Source organism: Pelodiscus sinensis, chromosome 1, assembly GCF_049634645.1.
Source record: "Pelodiscus sinensis isolate JC-2024 chromosome 1, ASM4963464v1, whole genome shotgun sequence".
NCBI classification, from domain to species: Eukaryota; Metazoa; Chordata; order Testudines; family Trionychidae; genus Pelodiscus; species Pelodiscus sinensis.
Genome location: NC_134711.1, coordinates 6,816,512 through 6,839,189, shown reverse-complemented (window position 1 = coordinate 6,839,189; position 22,678 = coordinate 6,816,512). Strand labels below are relative to the sequence as shown.

The 22,678-nt window shown below is 49.1% G+C and overlaps 1 protein-coding gene across 5 annotated transcripts in view; it reads right to left on the bottom strand.

Annotated features, from left to right (window-relative positions):
• PLXNA4 (plexin A4) overlaps positions 1–22,678 on the bottom strand; it is a 684,657-nt gene that overhangs the window by 247,753 nt on the left and 414,226 nt on the right. The window lies entirely within an intron of this gene.

The window sequence follows — 22,678 nt, the reverse complement described above, 5'->3', positions numbered from 1 at the left end:
ATCGTCTCCTTGAGCCTAGCCTCTGCACAAGAGAGCCTGAGCAGGGCTCTCCAAGCCAGCCACGTCGGGGACGCAGCTCTGCGGAGGCTGAATACATCCATCCATCCCTCTGCCCTATGCACAGCCACACTGCTTCAGTGACGTAGTTCTGCTTGGAGAGACCCTCGTCCCTGCATGGGCTCAGCACAGCAGACAGCCCGTGTGCCAGGCACGGCTCCAAAACACATTGAGCCATTGCTAATTCCACCTTCGGCGTGTGCCCTAAAGGAGGGTGCTCACACTTCATTGCACCGCGACCCCCTTCGGACACCAGAAATTACCTCACGACCCCTGGAGGGCGGGCCGGAGCCTGAGTCCTCTGGAGCCCCACTGCCCAGGGCTGGTGGGGGAGGAGCAGGGACCTGCAGGTTCAACTCCAGGCCTGCTGCTCTGAGTCCAAACATACAGGGCTGAAATCCAGCTTTGGCCCTGGGGGGTGGGGCTCGGGAATCAGCTTCGGCCCTGGGCCCCAGCAAGTCGAAGCCAACCCTGGGGTGTGCATTAAAATGGGGTCCGGACCCTACAGTTCAAGAACCTCTGCCCCAAATGGCAACCGCAGGGCCTGCACTGGTGACACAGGCTCTGAAAGCGGCTCTCTCGTTTCGTCTCACAGGCCGCCCCTTTTACATAGCAGCCTAACAGCCCTGCGCGCTCATCCTAGTGTCCCCATTTCACTGATGGGAATTAAAGCACAGAGAGGCTAAGTGCCTTGACCAAGGGCAGACGAGAAGTCGACAGGGCAGCAGAGATGGGAACCCAGTTCCCAGAGTAACAGCCTGTAACCACTAGGCCACCTTGCTGTTCTAAGAACATGCTCTTGTTCTATTGTCTCAAGACTTCTCTGTCGTGCTTTCTGCATGCTGAATACTTCCTGGCCCAATAAATTGCACACTAGGCATCATACACAAGCCGATCTTTTCTTCTGGAAATCCCAGGCCTTTTGTTTTCCAAGCGCATCCTCATGCCGCTATCATTACTCTTGCCCTGGGACCCCTGGACTTCAGCTCCAACACCCTCTTAGCTTTGGGCAGCTGAAGGAATTTCAAAACTTCCCATCATTTCCAGCTATTCCTGGTTGGGCTGTTTCGACACCTGGTCTTCCTATCCTAGCCCAATTAGCACTCCCATTGTCACAGTGTCCCTTTGTCCCCCTCTAGCGGCGAGACAACAGAAAGAGCTTTCTGACTTGACTCATGCCTCCAAGCTGCTAGCGGAGCGCCTGTAAGTTCAGTGTGTAGAGATGCTAATCTCCAGAGATGGTTACAGGATGTTAGCAGTGAGTGATGCCTATCAGAAGTGGGATCTAAAAAAGAACTGCTCTGAGCCTGGCTACAGAGAAGAATGTTTTAACCCATCCCACCACAAGGCGGCGTAACACCGACAGGCAGAACCGAACCCAGAACCGAACCCGGGACCTCTGGAGCTTCGTGTAGGAGCCTCTATAGCTTGAGCTAAAAACTAGCTAGCTGTCAGTTAAAGCACAGAGCGAACTCATTCTCTCTATAAGTGGCCCCAGTGCCACTACATGGGACAATGAGCCACTCCCAGAAGGTGTGTGGGTTACAAAAGCATCTTTGCATATTCCTCGCTTTCTTTCTAATTAATAGAGCTTAAGGCTAGAAAGGAACTCTGATCAGTTAGCCTGAGCTCTGTATAACAGGCCAGAGATATCCATTGTATTAGATTTTGACAACTTTTTTCTTTTTTTAACCAAAACTTCCATTCTGAGCCTAGTGACTGAGTGTCTTTCCCACTGAATGAGCCCCAGAACGGAGCCATAATATACAATCCATCTCCCACACCTTCACAACCAGCCCATCATATCAGAGCATGTTTCTTCCTTCAAATGATACAGTAAAGTACTACCCTTATGAAACACCACTGTGACCTGCCAGCAATAAACTGCTGAACAGCTACCAGTAAGAGATAATAAGAGAGAACACCCCGTCCTTGTGGACAGGTTTTTAAAAGGATATGGCGTTCAAGTGGGCTTGAACTGTGACGTTTCAAACAAAGATTCACTCTGACTGAATCTTTGCAGGAAAGAGGAACAGGCTCTGGTTGGTTTTGTTTTTTACCATCACAAGCAAAAATCCTTTGTTTTGTTTGGAACCTGCTTTGTTTCCCTGATAAACAGTCTATCGGAAATTATTTCAAATCCGTATTTCACAGGTCTGGCAGGACTTTCCCCAGCAATCCTCAGATGACTCACGCCCTGTTGTACTTATCCATTTTGTCATTGCTCAGGGGAATTCCTCCACAGACACCCGCTGCTGCAGCGGGGCACTTTTACGTGGTTATGGGTAAGTGTCAGAAGGGCTGCCAGATTTGGTTCAAAGAAATAGCTAGAAGATTGTGACTACAAAGTGGCCATGGGAATCGCATGGGTGCAGGCCAGTGGGGCAGAGGAACAGGGATAATAATGGAGTGGAAACAGGTTAGAGACTTTTTCACACTTTAAAAAAGTTTTGGAGGAGGATTCGCATGGTTATGTGCGTGCTGTGGCGAGGATGGGATGGAGTATGCATAGAACCACAGAGTTTACAGCCAGAGACACCAGTAGATCATCCAGGTCATAGCATTCCACTCTGTCACTTCAGTATTGAGCACAGTCGCTTGTTTGACTTGGGGACAGTCTGCACTACAAAGGCCTTGCCGATACAGCTCTCCTGGCAACGCCCCCTTGTGGAGAAGCAGGCTAGGCCATAAAAGGAGTTCTTTTGCCAGTGTAGTTAAACCAGAGACCAGAACAACATACCCCGGCAGAAGAGTGCAAGGTTATCTGCATGCACACGGAGTGTCTTACTGGGTTTTTTCACACCCCTGCCCAACACAGCGGTGCCAACCAAACTCGGCAGCATGGACCGTCCTTCCTTCCAAACATTTCACAGAGTCATATCAGAAAGGCATCCTGGTTTGATCTGAAGATTTCTATTCCACTGGTTAATCACCCTCTGTAAAAACTAGGTTGCGCTTGTTCTTCCTTTATCAGGTCTGGTTGGACCATGCCTAGATCTTAACCCAGTAAAATACTTGCAAAAGCTGTTAATAATTCATTGGTTAAAAACTGTAATTCTGTCCTTCCCTACTCCAAAAGCAGCCTATTATGGCTATGTCTACACTACAAGGTTTTTGTGCAAAAGCCCATGGAGCATCCACACCTCAAGCGCGTTTTTGCGCATGAAAATCTACAGGCAATTGACAGAATGGAGTGCTTTTTGCGGTGTAGGTATACCTCCTTCTACGAGGCATAACTCCTTTTTGCACTACAGCTCTTGCACAAAAAGGCATGTGTGGACGCTCCGCAGGGGTTTCTTGTGCAAATAGAGCCTATCCGAAAAAACACAGGTGCTTTGATGGCCATTCTATGATGCGCTTTGAGGTGTGGATGCGCTTTTGCACAAGAAGTTTTTGCACAAAAACTCTTCCGCAAAAGACTTCTTGCGCAAAGACCCTGCAGTGTAGACTTGGTCTATGTGTTTGTCCTTCATCCACCTGGAAGGACAGAAACTTGTAAGTACAGGAGGGCCTAAGCTAAGAAGTTCAGATCCACAGGATTTTGGTCCGATTTTTCATTTGAATTAGAGACCTCAATTCCCCACCCACCGCCTCCAGTCTGACAGGGGTTCTCGTCCTAGTCGCATCAGGATAGCATTGGAATGAAAACGGAGCCTTGGGGAAAAGACACCACCTCGTCAAGGCAGAAGCAAAAGTATGATAGTGCAAGTAGCAGCTGTAACTACCCCAGGGGGGAGGACTCATTGGCCAGCAGTTGCAAAGACATAACAGAAATTAGATACATACGTAGGTTTTTATAATTACCCATCACCATGGAATTTGAGCATTATTCAGCCATCCAGGTAGCAGGGCTTAGTTTCAATTAGATACCTGGCCTGGTATTGCATGCTTCCCCTTTGGAGACCCAGGGGTACATGCACTAGCAACACAGCTTGTTTGTATTAATGGCTCCAAGGCACACAGTTATCCTGTATGAACCCACACCAAACCATGCACCCTGTTCTGCAAGGCAGCTGTCCAGTATAACCCCTCCTGTTATTGGGTGTTATTGCTGGTTATATAGGGCCCTGTCAGAATTCACCTTAAGGAGCTAGATTGTGAGATTAATTAAAATTGTAGCATGCTGATTAACGTCAGACCTCCTAATTAATAAAGGGAGAGACTACAGAAGACAAAGGAGCTGTGACTGAGGAAAGCCACCGCGGGATCATCAGCTTAACAGAAGGGAACAGTGAGCAAATAAGACAACATCAGAGCGGGTACTTGGCCATGGGACATAAACCACAATTCCATCAGCTCATTGGTGGGGAGAGTGGGCAGTTTGGAGACGGGTCCGTACCCTCTGGGAGCAATCAGCCTTGCACGCTGCCCCAAAGAGACAGGAGAAAGAAACGTCCGTGCGACTCTGCAATCGTGTCTTCCCCTCGGCACTAATGACAGAGGGACTAGAGTCTGGTCCTTTATCTATAGTGAACAGGGAACGACCCCTGAAACTACAGTTTGATTCCCAACAGGAGTAGCAGAAGCTCCCGAAAAGTGGGGGGGGAGGGGGTCACCAAAGGCAGAACCACGATCCTGCCCCCTACATCATCCCTTCCCCCAAGCCTCTATCCATGCACCAGTCAATCCCCCCCGAGGCCCCATCCTTGTACTGCCCTTTCCCTCTGTGGTCAAAAAGAGAACTTGGTGGCTCTGATCAGCACCATTGACTGACCGTTTGGGGTGCCACGCAGCAGAGCTGGCAGGTCCCAGCTAGCCTCTGTGCCATGTGGCTCCTGAGAAAAAACTGGCACGCCCCCCCCCCCCCGGCTCCTACGTGCAGGGGCAGCCAGGGGGCTCCGCACACAGCTCCGACTCCAAGCATCTTCCCTATTGGCTGGGTACCAGGGCCAATGGGAGCTGCGGGGCGGTGCCTGCGGGAAGGGCAGTGTGGCCACACCTCCACGTAGGAGCCAGAGTGGGGATGTCCCACTGCTTCTGGGAAATGTTTGGGGGTAAGCCCCACTCTCAGCCTGAACCCCCTCCCAGTCCAAAACCACCTGTGTCATCCTGATCCCCCTCCCACCCTCCAAACTCCTCGGCCCCACCCCACCCTAGAGCCCACACTCCCTGCTGGAACCACCCCCCCACACCACAACCCCTGGCCTAGCAATGACCCCCGTCCCGCCCTCTGAACCCCTTGGTCCCAGTCCAGAGCATGTTCCTACACCTCAAACTCCTCATCCCCACCCCAAAGCCTGTATCCTCAGCCAGAGCCCTCACTCCCTTTCACACCCCAGTGCCCTCAGCCAGCCCCAGTGAAAATGAGGGAATGGTGGGGTGGGAAGAGTGATGACAGAGGAAGGAGGGATGGAGGGAGCCGGGGCAGAGCCTCGGAGAAGTGTGGGGCATGAGTAAGGCTTCAGAGGAGGGGCAGGACAGGGGGCTGGGCAAAGATGTTCGGTTTCATGCAAGTAGAAGGTTGGCCACCTTATCCGACTCCCTTTGCCAAACCGAAGCCATTCCAGATGGCACATCCTAGGAGTGAACTTTTACCAAGGCGGAATTTTGATGAGTGTTTGGCTCCTAACCAAGGGTGGGAAGATCCGAGAGCCCCAAAACTGAGGCGCTTCTGGTGCTGAACTGCAGGAACTGGGTTATACCTATTCCTGTTACTATAGTTCTGAGAGGCCTACGCAGTACCAGGCCCCATTGTGCGAGTCAGCAGACACACGTAGTAAGAGGCTGTCCTTGCCCCAAAGGTCTTATAATTGATATAGACAAGACAGAAAAAGGCCGTCTCACTATCCTCAGCCTACAGATGGGAACCAGAGACTACAACAAAGTGATTTTTTCCAGAGTCCCACAAGGAGTCACCAGCAGAACCAGGCCTTGCACCAAAATTGCCCATGATCTAACTGAGTGGCCTAACCTCTAAGCCACCCTTCCACACAAATCAACTGCAAATCAGAACCCCGAGCTGTACAGTAATGACAGATCAACTCCCTCCAAACACTGCATCTTTCACCCCTTTCTCATATAAATGAGTTACGTGGAGTCATTTCAAACGAAACGACTGAGGTTGTGGATTTGGTTGACAGTAACCAGCAAATCCAGTTAGAAATTTGGCTCTCCCTTCTGCCATTTTTCAAGGCTCTTGGTACCTGCTCAGCCCTCGTTTTACGGCTTCCAAATGTCCCTATTTTAAAATTTCAGTACAATATACATTACTTCTTTTTACACTGCCACCATTCTGGTCAAAATGTGAATTATTGCTCCGTCTCTGCTGTTATAATTGGCTGTTAATACAGCAGCTGGATTTATTCAGTCTGATGGACTAAGTCAATTTAAATGTACAAAAAGGCATCTTAAGTAGCCAATTTCCTTCCCAATAGTCAAAAGATACATTTCCAAACCCCTGAACAGTGACTCTGTCAAGCTGTGTGGGTTCTGTAAATGCTGCTCCTATCTTTCAAGGCTCAGCTGGCCCCCGAAAAGCTGCAGCAAGATGAAGAGAGAAGCTGATTTTATTTCAAAGCTCTGAATGGGGCATTCATGATAATGCTGTTCATTGAATAGGTTGAGACAAAAGCCACTCAGGCACAAGGCTCTATGCTCCCGTAGCAAAGCTCGTGAGGATGTGGTTGTTGCAAGGTACCCTGCAAGAGCTCGGACGCCAGTCCAGCATGACCTCAGGCAACTCTCTGCAACTCCTATGCATCATCCCAGCTGGAAAGTGTGAAAAGCGGGAACCCTGGGCCTGATTCACCGCTGACTTACACCCATGTGAATCAGGAGCAAATGTTGATTTACATGGTTGTAAGACCAGTCTGAGAAGAGCCAGGTCCAGCTGGGCTAGAAATGGATCCTGGGTGCCAGACTAGTTCCTAGCATTCAGACACAGGACGCAAATGCCATCTCAGTTCCGCCGGGGCGTGAGAATCACTGCACACTGCACCCGGCACAGCCAATGGGAATGCCACCCTCTTCCCCCCTCCCCCTCGGCCAATAGGAATGCCACCCCTTATTCCAGGACAGCCAATGGGAATGCCACCCTCCTTTCCCAGCACAGCCAATGGGAATGCCATGCCCCATTCCAGGACAGCCAATGGAAATGCCATCCTTCTTTCCTGCCCCGCCTCTCCCCTGCAGCCAATGGGAATGCCACCACCCCATTCCAGGACAGCCAATGGGAATGTCATCCTTCCTTCCCAACAGAGTCAATGGAGATGCCCCCCTCCTCTCTCAACACAGCCAATGGAGATGCCCCCCTCCTCTTCCAACACAGCCAATGGGAATGCCACCCTCCTATCCCAGCACAGCCAATGGGAATCCCACCCCTTATTCCAGCACGGAATGCCACCCCAAACTATTCTTTTTCAGTGCAGTGAAAATCCATTTTCCCATGCTCAGAAAGTTGCAAACCGGAGGCTTTAATTAAGGAGAGTTAATTGGAAGCAGCAGTAGCTGCCGAGTACAAATGACACAATAATTAAGTTTGGGGTCAATATGGCTGCTGCATGGCACTGGCAGGGTAAATTACCTGTCCAAGTCACACATTCAGTTCTGCCTATCACCATCTCCAGGCTCTGACCCTCCCTGCTTTTTTATCCTCTGTGCAGCCCGTGACGCTCCTGGCAATACACAGAGGCAAGTCCTGTGCGGCAAACACGCTGGTGAAGGAAAAAGTTTACTGAGTGCTTTATACTGAGTTAGAAAATTCCCAAGGAAAAAACACCAAAAAGCCCCCATTAGCACAGCCCTCCGGAGAGAGAGTTCAGAGGGTCTCCTCTCAGGACATCTCTCTCCCTAACTTTCCTGCAAGCACCCAAATTTGGCCAACTTGCAACTCATGCGGTCCCCGAGCTGCACTGTAGCCTGTTCTCTCTGAATCCACAGCCCTGTTAACTGCTGAATCTGGTCTCACGTGGTCCCACAAGTTAAGTGTTTCAAGTAATTGCAGGCTGCAAATTGTAAAACAAATGAGGTTTGGCTTGATGTTTGCACTCAAAAGCCTTCAAAATGGAGAGTCTGGTGTCACAATTAAAGCAGAGAAAGCCCAGTCTTAATGAGCACCGGTTCTTATGCGGTTACTGAGGCATGCATGCCGAGTGAGGGATAGATCGTTAGCTATGCTCTATAAAGACTATATATAGATTTAATTGGGCCCAGCAATGGAATTTATGTCAACGTGCTGGGTTTTTCTAAGTCCAGCACCACTTAAGGGCGAATGTCAAAGGCGTGAAAAGCTAAATCACCCAGGGGAAGTCTGATTGTTACTGCTAAGGACAATGGCTACCATGTTCCGTCCTCTACCCTGGTCACCTTGTTTCATCTCCTCTCCCAGTTATCTGGTCCCACCTTCTTGCCATTGTAAGCACACCTTCCCTCTCCTCACACCTCACCCACTCCCTGGCAGAGTCCGCTATGCCTACTTTCTCCTCAGCCTGTTTGTGTGGGGTTCATGGGAAGCAATTCAGTAGCTGTGGTTGTGTGTAGATGTTGGTTCGATTCCTGGAGCAAATGGCTGAGAAACAGCAAGCAACCTTCATTCAAAGGTGAGCTGATTTGAGGAAGGGGGCAATCAATAATTGCATCTATGTTGCATTTTTTGTTCCCATAAGCCTCAGCGCTTCCTGGCTTTGGGTGGAAGCAGAAAGGTTCGGATGCCCCTAGAAAAGCTGTCCTTGCAGCATTTCCCTAACACACGGCAGGAGTAAAGACTCCTAAACACTAGCTTGTTCCTCTCCTTTAGGTGGGAGACCGAATAGGACAGATGCAAACCTTTGGATCCCCCTATGAACCACACATCTGAAACTTCTGAGTTCACCCAACACTAACTCAAACCTGTCCAGGCCTCATTCACTGTGTGGCTGTAATCCAGTCACCTGAACAACTTCTTCCTCAGCCTTGGAATTGAAAGCACTTTACAAAGGTGGGCATGCATCACTAGACCCATTTTGCAGGTGGGGAAACTGAGACTCGGAGACACAAAGAGACTTAACCAAGGCCACACAGTGAGCCAATGCAGAGTTTGAATTAGAACACAGGTTTCCTATTTGGCTGGCTCCCGTCCAAAGTGGGGCAGCACTCAAAATAGGAAGTGGTTTCCTTTCTCAGTTTCTGGGAAGAAATATCTTTCCCGGCATGGAGAAGGACAGTAATACTTTCCAGGACACCGAGCAGACCAGGTGCCAGCTCATATCAATGTCCCCATGCCTCAGTTGATTATTAACGAACGTGTAGCTGGAATCACCCCGGCTCATTTGTATTGTTAAAATGGGTACTGGTTGAACCTCTCTAGTCTGGTGCCCTCGGGACTGGGCTGAACCAGATAATTTGCCAGACCACAGGAGGTCAATATGGTCTAGTAGCATTACCAATCTTTCCACTGCTTACTGGGTCTTAAGAGACATGTAGGGGTACAGTAGAGCTAAATAACAGCCTAGAACACAGAGAGCCAGGACTAGTGGCTGTAAACAAACTGTATGGGACTACAGCAAACTTGACCACTCCATGGTAAGTGGACATCCGGCTAAGTGAAATCACGCCAGACCACAGATGCTGCCAGACCAGAGAGTGCAGGACTAGAGTCGTTTAGCCTCTATTGGAATGATAAGAACGTGATTCGTGTTTGGATTTTATTGAATACTTGCAAATTGCTGCATCGTTAATCTCACTTCTAAGCTCTGTATCTCGTATTGCAAGGCACTACTTGAGCATTCGTTCCAAGGTGCTGGCCTGCCCTGCTGAAGTGCTTTAGCAACAATGCTGCTGTGCCAACGAGAGGGTGTCTCCCATCAGCATAGTCAATCCACTTCCCTCAGAAGATCTCCTGTCGACATAGCACTGTCTACACACAGAGGGCTGAAGTGTGGATTTGTCACACACCTGGGGCACCTAGTTTTACTCAATATAGGTCTGTAGTGTAGACCTGGCCTAAGTCCCTATGACTGTGTCCATCCCCCGAAAGGAGAGAGACATTAACTAGTGCGAATTGCTGGTTCCCAACAGAGGGTGTTATGTTCAGCCTAACAGAGTAGGTCCTTCAACCCTACATGCATTATTGCGGGACCTAAAAAGACAAATGGCTATTGTTTTGCTAGCCTTCCCATGAAGACGAGTCATGCAAGAGGACTCCTCCCACTGGCTGAGACTGCAAGTCAGAGCACATGGGAGAAGTGGATAAAACCCCATACCAAGAAGAAACTGCATGTTTCTTGACTCTGGGGAACAAGGTTTCTAGGCATAAGCAAGGGAATTTGCTGATGTTAATCCTAAAGGACATGTAGAGCTTGCTTAGTATAGACGATCCTATTACCTTTTGAAACTTAAGATAGTAAGTCATCTGTGCATCAATGTTAATTTGCTTTAACCTTATAAATGACTTGGTTTCCTTTTCCTATTAATAAATCTGTATATCGTTCATCATACGAGCTGCCAGACTTGTCTTTAGTGTGAAATCTAACATGCAATTTACCTGGGGTAAGTGACTAGTCCTTTGGGACTGGGAGTAACTAGAATAGTGCAGTGATGCTTGGTGTAACGGATCATCTATCACAATGCTAGGCAGCACCACAGACTGGAGAATCCCAGGGGACTCGCTGTGACTCTATGGCTAGGCTGTTATAGGGGTAGGAGTCGGCAGCTGATAACTGGTTGGTGAAATCTATGTACAGAACTCACAGCCACTTTGGAGTTTGTACCCTGGTTCCTAACAGTCACTCACTGTAGGGCAGCTGGAAACCCCTCCACCCACCCCAGTGTCTCCCTTCATCTGTCCACTCTGTTCTCCCCTGCAAGTAGGCTCCATGCAGTGCTCTCAGGTGGCCCTGTTTCAGCAGAATTCATTGGTCCACCCCAAAAAACCGACTAGAACAGCAACAGCAGAGATGCTGAGAAGCCAGGCCAGCAGCTTCTCTACAAAGTAGAGGCTTAAGATCTAAGAGGAGAAGTTGAAGAGCAAGCAGATGCCTTCATAATTCATCTGGGCTTTGGCTAACAAACTCCAGCCAATAAAAGAGAGATTTCATTCACGCCTACTTGAATACTTGTTCATCCATGGAGCTCTACCCCTGCCATAGTGTTAACAAGTATCTCAGTCTAAAGCTAACAAGGAGCTATGGGAGGAAAGAAAGAACTACCTGTTGCTCTCAAATACATGCTGCAATTAGTCAAATGAGGAAAAACCAGCAAGTGCCCTTCCTGCGGGAGGAAGCTCATGAAGTCTCAGCTATATACTTAGAAGTTTGGAGAATCATTAGCACTACCTAGCTGAGGTCACATCCAGGAATCTGTGTAATTGTTTCTTTAGCTGATATTCAATGGCATACAGACACCCCAGGCTGGAATGAACCATAAAGCTCCAAGAAAACCTTAGAGTCAGGCCTGAGATGAAAAATTCAGACCCAGACACTTAACCCTGCCTCCCAATCCCCGTTGGTGCATTCACATCAATGGATCCAAAGGCCAGGTCAGGGCTGTAGGTGCTGTACGTCTCTAAGAGCTTCCTTAGCTAGTTGTGTCTCTATAAAAGGAAAATTCAAGGGTGCTCTAGTTCAGGGATTTCAAAGATTCACAGAGTTTAAGACTTGAAGGGGCCATCTAATTTGACCATCTGGATGTTACATTGCCCTCTGCCACCCCTGTATTGAGTGCGATAGTTTGTCTTTGACTACAACATAATTTGAGATCGGCTAAAGCAAATATTCAGGAAAGGCATTCAGTATGGATCTGAAAACATCAAGACCTGTATTTCCCCAGGTAACTTGTTCCAATGGTTAGTTATCCAAACACGTAACAATGTATGCCTTATTTCTCATTTCAGTGTGTCTCACTTCAGTGTTCAGCTGCTGGTTCTTGTTATGCCTTTTCTCTGCTAAATTAGACAGCCTTTGGACAACGGTATTTTCTCCTCAGAAAGCTGCCCAGGCATTGTAATCAAGCCAGCTCTCAGTCATCTTTTTGATACACTACATTGATTGAGATATTTAAATCTTTCATAATTTTCTCCAGTCCTCACATAATTTATGTAGCTCTGTTCTGCATTTTCTCCCATTTTTCAACATCCGTTTCAAAATGTGAACACCAGAATTGGGCACAGTACTCCAGAATTAACCTAACTGCCTAGGGAGGTTGTAGTATCTGCATCACTGGAGATATAAGAGCAGGTTAGACAGACATCTATCAGGGATGGTCTAGATGGTGCTTGGTCCTGCCATGAGGGCAGGGGAGTGGACTTGATGACCTCTCAAGGTCCCTTCCAGTTCTAAAGTTCTGTGATTCCATTATTCTATGATTCCATGAGATGCTTTCTGACCACTAGCAAGAGGAGACCAAGATGCTGAGATACCAGCTTCCACCAACGGCTTAAGGCATGCACATACGGAATCCAGAACTTTTGTGGAGAATAGATGACCTAGGAATGGATAATGAGGCACTAGATAGCTGATTCAAATCTAGTCCAAAGATTTTATTACCCTCTGATGACTCTTTAGAAGACTGTGAAACGAAGGTCTCAGTTCAGTTCTGAACTGTCAGGCATCCACATCACAAACCCTCCACTTGTCTAAAGCTACGTCTACACTGCCGTGTATCCCGAAATACCATCCCACATCTTAAGAGAAAGCCCATTATTTTGAAACATAACAGGCTCGCTATTCCGATGTCCCTGTAAACCTCATTCTACGAGGAGTAAGGGACATTTCGGAATAGCGAGTTTTCATAATTTGGCGCTGTGCAGACAGTGACAAATTATGATATAAGCCATTTCAAAATTGACTTGAAATAAGCGAGGCAATTTGCGTAGCTCGAATTGTTTAGCTTATTTCAAGCGACAGGTACAGGGTAGACACACCCTAGGAGAGGCCAAAGACTGAATGGACACAGATGCTGATGGTGGCTGTAGGGAAAACACCATTAATTGGACCACAGTTCTCCAGAGACAGAGACACCAACATACACAAGGACCCTGCAGCGCTTTTGCAGATACTGCCCAGGGGGTCTCCCGGATGGTATCTTGAAAGAGAGCGAGAGATCAACACACTGAGGCAGGTCAAAGGTGCTCTCCACATGGACGATCAAAGCAGGTCTAGAGTAGTGGCTCCTATTACACCCCGCGCTTGAAAGGGATCCCTTACAAAAGCCCACCGTGCAATCTGAGTTGGACTCGGGGATTTGCTAAGATGCATTTCACATGCTGCTGCAGTGAACACCATGCCTTGTGACCACACATTTTGTGTATCCCAGGCCTTAAAGAAGCGGGGGGGGGGGCTTTTTGGCACCACTCTACAGGTGGGAAGAAATGTTACAAGACTGAAAGGCTTTGTCCTGGTATTCCCTCTTCAATGTTCACACGGCCCCATCTGTCTGTAAGGATCCAAGGACGGGTGGGGGCATTGATTTCAGTCAGTCTGGGACCCCAGGCTGTGGGAGCCTCCTTGGTTGTCCAAGGCAGACAAATAAAGCAGCACCCCACACTTCTGGGAAGGTCAGTCCCCACAGGAAATCCTATTAGGATGCCCAAGGCAGGCTGTGGCCTGCTTGGCTTGCAGCTGCTAGCTCAGCCAGGAAGTGAGCACGAAGGCATTCCATTGCTGCTCCACCGGACCCTGCACTTGGCTATTTCCTGCAGCCTGCACCCTGTTCACCATTCCTGCTCCAGTTCTGTCCTGTTCCTGGCTCCTTCCTCAAGCCTGCCCTTGTCATGGGCTCCTGCCCCGCACCTGATCCAGGTCTCATCTCTGGCTCCTGCCTCGCCACTCCACCCCTTTGGCTCCCAATCCTGACTCCGGCTTGGGCCCATCTTCAGCTTCACTCCTGGCTCTGGCCCTCACTCCGGCTCTGGCCCTTGGCTCAACTCCTGACGCTGACCCCTAAGCTTCGCTGCCCATGGCCCAGGTCCTAATACTGCCAGGTAGCAGGGCAGGACTCTGCGTTCCAAGGACTTGTCTCTCATCTGGCTCTCCAAACTCCCAACCTTACCAAACTCCACAAGAGCCAATTGTGGGGCTTTCACTTCAGGATAGTGGAGCCTCCCTTCTCAGGGACTCAGATCCCGGATGAATGGGCAGTGCCACCCCTCGGACCAGCGAGAGTGACGAGGTATGAGTTCTCCTTCAGGGCCAGCCCACACACAGACCAATAGCCTCCCTGTCTCGTGACATGTAGCAGGGCAGGACCTGCCGACCCGGCCGTGCCGTTTTATCAACACCCTGACGCACCTTTCCAGGGCTCAGAGCTGGGTTGCAGGAACTGGGAAACCTTAGCAGGAGACACAGCAACGAGCTCTCCCCACACCCTGTCCAGGATTCTGCAAACTGATGGGCTGTGTCTACACTGGCAGCTTCTTGTACAAGTATGGCTGTTCTTGCGCAAGAATCCACAGAGCATCCACACTTCCCTCTTGTGCAAGGAAATTTACAGTGCGGCGTGGTAAGAGAGGGCTTCTTGCACAAGAGCTACGCTCTTTTTTAACAGGTGAAAGCCCTCTTGCGCAGGAGCTCTTGTGCAAGAGGGCAGTGTGGATGCTCAGCAGGGATTTCTCGCGCAAGAAAGCCCTATGGCTAAAATGGCCCTCAGAGCTTTCTTGCGCAAGAGAGCGTCCACACTGCCATGGGCGCTCTTGCACAAAAGCACAGCTCGCACATGGCAGTGTGGACGTTTTCTTGCGCAAGACTTCTTGCACAAGAACCCTTGCGCAAGATGTTCTTGCGCAAGAAGCCGCCAGTGTAGACATAGCCCTGGAGTCTGTTTCGGGTTGTCTTCAGCCACTGGACTTGGGTTTCAACCAGGTCTGAAGTCCAGCTCCTACTCAGCGCTATCCAAGGTGCTATTGTCCTCCCTAGGTCTGACTGGGTCAAGCTCCAGTGAGCAGCGGCGGATTTGGGGCAGGGCGAGTGGGGCGGCTGCCCTGGGCCCCGCGCTTGCAGAAGCCCTGCGCATGCGCCGTGGCACCACGGTGCATGCACTGTATCAAGGGGGGGGCACGAAATTGTGCTGCCTGGGACCCTGCGGCACTCTCATCTGCCCCTGCCAGTGAGGAACTGCCAGGCCCTCTCCCAGCAGCTTCTTTTATATCAACGTGCTGACTCCTGATTGGTTGCAGCAGAAGCAGCCACTCTAGTCTGCCTGGAGGACCTCTTTTCTGCTCTTCTCCCTGGGGCGGGGTGTAGCAAGGCCTCCAGCAGGGGGCGTCCAGCCTCGTCCACCCCATCACAGAGGGGCTTAGCCTAAATCTGTTGCTCATTAACTTGCATGAAACAGGTCAGAGAATCCACACAGCCGTAAGCAGAACTGATGCAACGTCCTCATGTAGACGAGTCCTAAGGCTGAGCTCCAGGTACAGACCCAGGGCCAGTCTAATTCCTGAGTCCTTTGCACTGGTCCACAGCTTCTTCTACACTGGCCAGCATTGCAACGCAACGTTTTGGTAAAGGATGGGCAGGGGGAAAGAGATGCCGTGGGGTTTGTCTTACACCCCTGCTGCATGTGCTCACACCCACAAACATGCCCACACACACATCTGCCCTTGCAGTCGGCTGACCGCATTTGCGAGCCTTTGCAGAGTCACACAGAGAAGGCGGAGGCCAAGAGCACTTTACTTGCTAAATTCCATTTCACACCCATGAACTGTAAAATTAGAACCACGATTTTCCCGGCCTCTTTTCTCTTCCACGCACTCGCACACGCACTGGTGGCAGCAATGAACAAGCTAAGAAGTTTAGTCTCTGGTTGTTCCAGGAACATAGGGTACGTCTAGACTACAGGGTTTTGTCGACTGAAGTTTTGTCGACAGATACCGTCGACAAAGCTTCTGTCGACAAAGAGCGTCTACACTACATTCAGTTCTGTCGACAAAGCAAGCTGCTTTGTCGACATGGCAGTGTAGACGCAAGGACAGTTTACATGCAATAATGCTTTCTGTCGACAGAACTCTGTTGACAGAAGGCGTTATGCCTCGTGAAATGAGGTTTACCAGCGTCGACAAAACTGCTGAGTCCTGTCGACGTTATGTCGACAGAACTCAGCGGTAGTGTGGACGCAGGTATAGTTTTGTCGACAAAAGTCCACTTTTGTCGACAAAACCCTGTAGTCTAGACACACCCATACTCTGCACTCTTCCAGAACAAGCAGTTCTCCCACGACTTTTATCGCCACCCAAAGTGGGCATCAAAAATAACCGTCCAAGAAGCAGCAGTCCTCTGAGCACAGGAAAATAGGAACATATGCAAGAACTGGAGGACAGATTCAAATTCCACTGGAGGTCATGAGAGTCCTTCCTTCAACTGAAGTCAATTGGAAGTGGGCGGGGTTGTTGGCATATTTCAAGTCTTCTCCCCAGCCTCCCTTTTTCGATGGAGATTTGTGTCCTTTGCAAAGAAGGCACAGATGTGATCAGGAGCACATCCCAGCCTTGCATGGATAATAGGGGACATTTGTATGCCCTGTCATTTTTCCTCCTTATTCCTTCCCTGAGAGTTAGTCCAGTAAGCCAATGTGAATCCAGCGCCTTTTCCCATTTGGGATTTCTGCACATGTGTTTGTTCCAGCAGGAAAAACAATGTCCCAAACTGAATGGCACAGCAGTCCGCTGGGACTTGGGGAGACTTGGATTCAAGCCCCTGGTCTGCCACAGACTTTCTGGGTGACCCTTGGACACATCAGTTTCTCAGTGTTTCAGTTCCCTATCTGTAAAATGGGGTTCCCTATCTCTTGAGGGTGTTGGGAGGTGCTCCAGAAGCTGTGACACTGAGGGTCATTTAAAAACCAGAGAGACAGCGAGATAGGGATGTAATGGTTCTCCATCCCCAGGCTTTATAGGAGTGAAATTCTGTGACCTATGCTATGCAGCAGATTAGACTCTATAATAGGGTTTTAATAGAATAATCATTTAAGTGGTTAACCGATAAACCAGGACTTATCACCTACCATGAACAGTGACACTCAGACTCCCAGCTCTGCTCCCAGGGAGCTGGTTGCCAGCCCGTGCTTCTGGCTCTGCTTCAGACTTGAAGTGTGGGGTGGCAGCCGGCTCTCTAGGAGCTGAGCAGGGAGAGGAGCTGAGAGCGGGGCCAGGAGCTGGCTTAAAAGCTGCTTCCTGGGGTGCATCAGCTCCTGAGGAGCCGGCTGCCACCGCATGTATCAGCTTTATACTGCAGAGCCCGCAGCATGTAACCACTGAGATTTTCAGTGGTTACAGTTACCTAAATAACCAGTTACCTAAATAACCACTTTTTAATGTCCTTACTCTATATGACCAATGGCCCCATCTGTCTTTACAATCTATGCATCTGTAAGTATTTGCCAAATAGTTCCCATCGCAATTCCCAGCATGAGGATACTAGATGGGAAAAGCACACACAGACCTTCTGTCAAATTTTAACTTTTAAACTTCTGAGGGGTTTCGTTTTAAAATCACTTTTCTCTATCCAGATTCAGATGGCAGATGATCTGCTTCTGTCCTAGAACCCAGTTCCTAATGGGAAAGGCTTCCAGAAATCGCCTTGTTTGCAAGAAGAATAAGACGCTCTGGTTTTAGAAGAGCAAGAAGAGAAAGTAAAGATGATCACGTTAACTCAGTCTAAATGGTGGTGCAAGGGTGTTTGAGTGACTGGCTTTGTTGTGCGAGGGGGGCTTTTTTCTTCATTAGTTATTTTTAGAAGGGTTTTATACGGACTCTTCTGTAAACAGGTGACATAATGTCTTTAAGACATTTGACCCAGGAAACAATCTAATTCAAACTTCACTGGGCTGAGCTATAAGTTCCAAGGTAGGTCTCAGTTTGAGTTGCCCCAGGACTTTGAAGGGAGGAACTGCAAAGCAGAGCGAATGAAATTTGTAAACCAGAAGAATCAGGGGTAAGATTGAGAAGCCTATCCCTGCAGGTCAACCCACTATCAAAGCAGGGTTCTATAAATCACTGCATTGCAACCCCCCTCCAACACCACCGATTAGCTTGAGCCAAACCCCACTGCCCTTGATGGTGGTGGTGGGGGGGGGAAGTCCGAGCCCCACCACTTTGAGTGGTAGGGGGAGCTGAAACATAATATTCTTTTAATTGGTTTCTTGGGTGAAGCCCCAGCTCTCTCTCCGTGTGTGTGTGTGTGTGTGTGTGTGTGTGTGTGTGTGTGTGTGTGTGTGTGTGTGTGTGTGTGTGTGTGTGTGTGTGTGTGTGTGTGTGACAGAGAGACAGAGACAGAGAGGTAAGTACCCCAGGTGTAAAGAGGTGTAAATATTGTCTCACAGAGGTGCTCATTGTGTACTCGGTTTAAAAGATCTGGAGACACGGAGGATGACATCTCTCGTTTTGGGTAAGTCAGAGTTGTGCAGCTTCTGCTCATTAAGAGCGTTTCTGTTAAACTGTGTACGAGGGGTAGTCAAAAATTCTCCATCATGACTGTTTCTGGCAGGGAATAGAGGTTTCAATTAAATGAATATTTTTGCAGAAAGCATCTGTTTTCCATAGAAAATGTCAACTTTGCATAAAAAAGTAAGGGTGTAATTCTAATCCAATAGTGATGCAAACTTGCTTGGCTTTTTTTATCTGTTCTTGATTGATTTGATTCTGCTTTGATAGCGTGTTTTAAGTCTCAGTTTAGCATTCTTAGGAATAGCTTGGCTTTGGTGAAATGTCCTCTTGGGTTTTATTTTAGTCATTTATGAGCTTTAATAAAATGCATAAAATAGAGGCAAATGAAATCACATTTCTTTCCAAAATCACTGAGGGTCTGGGGGGCACACCAGCCAATCTACCTAAGCACCTGACCCGATCCTGCTACTAAGCCTTGTTCATCAGCAGTGAGACTGTCAGACTGTTCAAAAATGCAGAACGGCTAGAATCCACTCCCAAAGTAGTGAACTATGACAGTGTTCCAGATGCCCCTCTGTACCGAGTGGTAACACATCCTAAAACATCCATCCGTCCACCATCACAGCACAGCACATTCATGGAACTTGATGTTGTGTCTGTTTTTTCAACCAGCCCAATTTTTACCCTACAGGATAAGAAGGTTAGACCCTTTATACTGGATCAGGGCAGGGTGCGGTGCTGATCCAACAGACTAGGACAGCTGGGAGGAACACGACAAATCACAGACTTTCCTATTAGGATCAGGAAAAAAAGGAGAAGAGGTACCCTCATGCCAATAGGGATAATACCGCACATGCTTCAGCCTTGCCGGTGGATGTGTAAGGGGGGGTTTGAAGACAAATCCAATGTTCAGGGCCCTTCAAGGAGACAATGATAAAACAAGTTGGCCATTAAATGCAGCATGTGAATGACTGACTAAGAGGGAGAAAGAATGAAAGGAGTCCAAAGAACAGATTCATTAATTAGGCAGAGAGGGATATTTTGAAGTGGAAATTAGAGAAAACTCAGGAGACATCAGGATGGAGACGTGACTGCATCTTCTAGGCGACAGAGTTCTGGATCCCAGACAAGAGAGGGTTGGCTGAGAAGGCTAAGCAAATTGATATGAATGACTCCTATAAAGACAAAGCAGAAATTTGTGAGCCTATCACCATAGACAGGATTTCCCCAGGGCCTTTGGGAATATCCCAGAAACTGAGAAGGTGCTTCCACTGCTCCTGCAATTGTTCTCTAGACACTGACCAGCAAAGGGAGGAGCTAAAGCAACTAGCAAAAGTTTGCAAAAGTTTCTGAGGTGGCCACTGGCTACTAACCCTAGAGTTTGGCTGGATATCCTTTTCCCGCGAGAGAGTGAAGACTTTGATTAGTCATGGCAGGAGTTGATGCTACATCATGAAAAAAGCTGTGTCTAGACTACACCTCTCTGTCGACAGAGAGATGTAGATTAGGTACGTTGAAATTGCTAAGGAGGCAGGGATTTAAATATACCGTGCTTCATTAGCATAAACATGACCACCGCTTTTTTTCGGAATGGCAGTCTAGACGCAGATCTTTCGAAAATAAACCCTTTTTCGAAAGACCCTGTATTCCTCAAAAAATGAGGTTTACAGGATCTTTCGAAAAAGGGTTTATTTTCGAAAGATCTGCGTCTGGACTGCTGCTTTTTTTCAAAAAAGCTCCGTTTCAAAAAAAAGTGGAGGCCACATTTGGGCTAATGAAGCACGGGATATTTAAATCCCTGCCTCCTTAGCAATTTCAATGTACCTAATCTACATCTTTCTGTCGACAGAGAGATGTAGTCTAGACGTACCCAAAGGGATAAGGCCGACAGCTCTTACTTATAAAGTCACACGATATACGTAACAGATGGCACACCAGGGACGTTATCTGGTGAAATGGTTCTGTATTGCTGCTGGAAGCAGTGGTGACACAGAGAATCACACCGGCGGAGGTAGCTGTGTCTGGAGAAAGTTGCCTGTTATTGTAAAGGCCAGCACAGAATTGATAGTTGATCCAGGTAAGAGCCCTAGGAGGGAAATTGTTGCCTTCGCTCAGAAAGGATGGCGGGGAAGAGGTTCTCTCAGGAAGGCCTCGAGTGACTTGCTAGGTGTGCTCTTGAGTCTGGAAATGCTCAGCTAGCGTTGGAGGGTAGAGAATTATCCTCCCCATAAAGTGGAGTCAAGGATCAGGCAATAGGCACTCAAGCACCCAAGGTGGCAGTTCAAAGAAGAAAGTTCAGGCTGTCGGGCTTGGGAAAAGACTCAGGACAAAGGGGTTGCAGATGGGGGTCAGAGACTGGACAGTTGAGTGAATGATAAATTGGATACACACACGTCCTTGATAACTCCCCAGGCTCCCGCAAAAAACAGCTGGAGCCAAAGCCCAGGTGAAATGGTACAAACCAACCCATGGGCCATGATTGCTCTGGTGGCTGTCTGGAAAGAGGCCACCTAAATTATAATACACTGTGATGAAGGCAAAGGCTGCTCAGTATTTGCAGTGACAATCACAGAGCGTGAGGAAACTTCAAGCATGGAGTGAGTCAGGACTAGGGAGGTAAAAGCCCAGTTCATCAGTTAAAGGTTAAGTTAACCATGTTCACGTGGTTAACTGAATAAGCAGGATCCTAGGTGGGGGACCACTTCAGCCCGGCTCCCGCCTCCAGCCCCATAGTGGAGTTGGCTGCTGGCTCCCAGTCCTGTTTGGAGGTTGCGGCTGCTGCTGGGTCCCGGCTTCCAGTCCCCGCAGGAACAGCCGCTGTCTGCAGCAGCCGGGGCTCCCCGTGGTCAGAGGCTGCTCCAGAAGCTGGAGCAGCCCTTCCCTTAGGGTGCCCGGGTCCACTGTGGACAGGAGCTGCTCAGGTGGGCCTCCTGCAGGGCAGGAGCATTCCCCTCATGCCCCCACCAGTTCCCAGGTTAACCTTTCACATCCCTAGTCAGGACGCTGCGAATGAAGTTTAATCCCTTCCTGAATTCAAGAGGCAGCTAGACAAAAAGATTCAGTTATCCAAGGGCACCAGAACAGGGGAGGGGCTGGGGGAAGTGCCCCCCCTTTTACTGGCAGAACTAGTAGTGTCTGGGGGGAAGAGGTGGTGTGGGAGTGGGACCTCAGGGGAAGAGGCAGTGTTGGAATCGGGACTTGAGGTGAAGAGGCAGTGTGGAGAGGGGGGCAAGGGAGAAGGGGAGAGCAAGTGCTGGGCCTCATGAGGAAGGGCAGCATGAAAGTGAGGATTTGGGGAGAAGGGACGATGTGGTAGCCAGTTCTTCGGGGCACCGTGGTGTGGGGGGCTCGGCCACAGTTTGGGCACCGGGCCCCTCCCACTTCTCAGGTGCTTCCACCGTTCCTGCAGTTGACCGATATTCTCTAGACACTGGCCAGCAAAGGGAGGACAAAGGCAAAAGTCTTGTGGCTGTGGAGAAAGTCGAGGTGATTAGAGTTCCTTCAGCTTGCAGGCTCGGCTCGGTCTGGTGAAGCAGTGAAGCTTGCTCAGGGCTGTTTCTGAGCCCATGCCAAACACAACGAATGCTCCGCTGGAGAGGAAAATGATATACCAATGCAGTTCTTTTCACAGACCTTTTCACGTTTCCCGTTCCCAAGACTACTGCACTCTCGCTCTAAGGACTGTATTCCTGGATTAAAACCCCCCATCTCTGGGTAGAAGGAAGCTCGGATTCGGATGGAGGACGGGGAGATGGACAGAGACAGCCCTGGCTTATGGAACGCGGACTTTTAAGGGGAAGCAAAGTCACAGGAATGGTGAACCACCTGCTCATTCTGGAAGAAAAGGGGTTTAAAATATTTGGCTGTTTAGGGGAACTGGACATGTCTGGTAGCTTGGTAGAGGGCAGGCCCATCTAGATCAAGAGCCTGGAAGCGCATGCAATCGCTAATGCTATAAATGACGAGAAAAAAGTGACAGTTTTACGGATTGTCACGGAGGCAAAAACCTAGTGCCGGTTGTGCCGCATAACAGCGCCAGTGAACTCCAGACAAAGTGTTTGCTGACACTGTGGAGACTCGACTAACCACTTCTCCCCAAAGCCACTGGGGATGACACAAAGATCAAAAAGAAAATGAAGCATTGCTCGACATGCGGCTAAACTGAGGAAATTAACGGAGCCTCTCTGCCTTGCTGGATCCAGTGAGTGTCGTCAGCAAAGGCTGTGATCTGAACAGAGCTGTCATCCCAGGTCAATGTACCTCTCCCCGGACCTGGAGGGATCAGTGACATGGGATGACAAGGGAGCTCAGTCTGCTTGGCCCATGCAATGC